Source organism: Entelurus aequoreus, linkage group LG21 (assembly GCF_033978785.1).
Source record: "Entelurus aequoreus isolate RoL-2023_Sb linkage group LG21, RoL_Eaeq_v1.1, whole genome shotgun sequence".
Classification (NCBI taxonomy): Eukaryota; Metazoa; Chordata; class Actinopteri; order Syngnathiformes; family Syngnathidae; genus Entelurus; species Entelurus aequoreus.
The window spans coordinates 6,850,157-6,852,310 of record NC_084751.1 but is presented as its reverse complement, the minus strand read 5'-3'; positions in this window follow the sequence as shown (position 1 = coordinate 6,852,310).

Genomic DNA, 2,154 nt, shown 5'->3' with positions numbered 1-2,154 from the left:
GTGTACAGGTGTCTGGGACCACCTCTTCACAGACTATCTCTCCAGCAGAACACAAGGTGTACAGGTGGTTGGGACCACCTCTTCACAGACTATCTCTCCAGCAGAACACAAGGTGTACAGGTGTCTGGGACCACCTCTTCACAGACTATCTCTCCAGCAGAACACAAGGTGTACAGGTGTCTGGGACCACCTCTTCACAGACTATCTCTCCAGCAGAACACAAGGTGTACAGGTGTCTGGGACCACCTCTTCACAGACTATCTCTCCAGCAGAACACAACGTGTACAGGTGGCTGGGACCACCTCTTCATTACTGGACATTACCAAAGGCGTTCCACAAGGCTCAGTGCTGGGGCCCATTTTATTTTCTATCTACATAAATAATCTTTGTAATAATTTGTCAAATGCAATGTAGCATTTTTATGCAGACGCCAGCATTATTTATTGCTGTTCAACCTCCATCACTCAGGCTTTTGAGTTTTTACAAGCTGCTTTTGATGTCATCCAGGCTCGCTTATTTGATCTTAAATTGGTTTTAAATACAGATAAAAGCAAGGTAATGGTTTTCTCTCATTCAAGGGTGCTACTGGAAAATATTCCAAATATTGTAACATCAAATGGAAACCCTATAGAGCAGGTCTTAAATGACAAGTACTTGGGTCTTACTCTTGATCAGGAGCTTTCATTTAAAGTCCATATTAACAACTTGGTCTCTAAGCTTAGGGTGAAGCTTGGTTTCGTTTTTAGAAATAAAAACTGCTTTTCTCTTCAAGTCAGAAAGAAATTGGTGACAGCAACTATCTTGCCTGTAATTGATTATGGAGACGTGCTTTATTTTAGTGCTTCATCTAAATGCCTCCAGTCCTTGGACACTGTTCTTCATTCAGCACTAAGATTTGTTACTGGCTGTCGTAGTCTCACCCACCACTGTCAACTGTATATGAAGTCAGACTTATCTTCATTGAGTGCACACAGATAGTCTCACCCACCATTGTCAACTGTATATGAAGTCAGACTTATCTTCATTGAGTGCACACAGATAGTCTCACCCACCATTGTCAACTGTATATGAAGTCAGACTTATCTTCATTGAGTGCACACAGATAGTCTCACCCACCATTGTCAACTGTATATGAAGTCAGACTTATCTTCATTGAGTGCACACAGATAGTCTCACCCACCATTGTCAACTGTATATGAAGTCAGGCTTATCTTCATTGAGTGCACACAGATAGTCTCACCCACCATTGTCAACTGTATATGAAGTCAGACTTATCTTCATTGAGTGCACACAGATAGTCTCACCCACCATTGTCAACTGTATATGAAGTCAGACTTATCTTCATTGAGTGCACACAGATAGTCTCACCCACCATTGTCAACTGTATATGAAGTCAGGCTTATCTTCATTGAGTGCACACAGATAGTCTCACCCACCATTGTCAACTGTATATGAAGTCAGACTTATCTTCATTGAGTGCACACAGATAGTCTCACCCACCATTGTCAACTGTATATGAAGTCAGGCTTATCTTCATTGAGTGCACACAGATAGTCTCACCCACCATTGTCAACTGTATATGAAGTCAGGCTTATCTTCATTGAGTGCACACAGATAGTCTCACCCACCATTGTCAACTGTATATGAAGTCAGACTTATCTTCATTGAGTGCACACAGATAGTCTCACCCACCATTGTCAACTGTATATGAAGTCAGACTTATCTTCATTGAGTGCACGCAGATACACACATCGGCTGACTTTAATTTATAAGGCTCTTTTAGGTTGAATACCTCCATACTTGTGTACTCTGTTACAAAGAAAAAGCAGCTCTTACGCATTACGTTCTAACAATTTGTATGTTTTAACTGTTCCTCATGTACGGACTGAATTTGGCAAAAGAGCTTTTGGCATTGCTGCCCCTATGGCATGGAATGAATTGCAGACGAAACTGAAACTTACAGAACTACTTCCATTTGGAGCCTTCCGTTCTGTCCTGAGGGACAAACAGCGAGAGACGTTTGCACAGTGCCTGTGTTTTTAAAGATGTCAATCTCTGTTGTTTTACACTTCTCTTATGTATTTAAAAATGTACGTCTTAATGTATTTATTTTGAAACTGCTCTGTGACATGTGCTGTTGACCTCTTGGCCAGG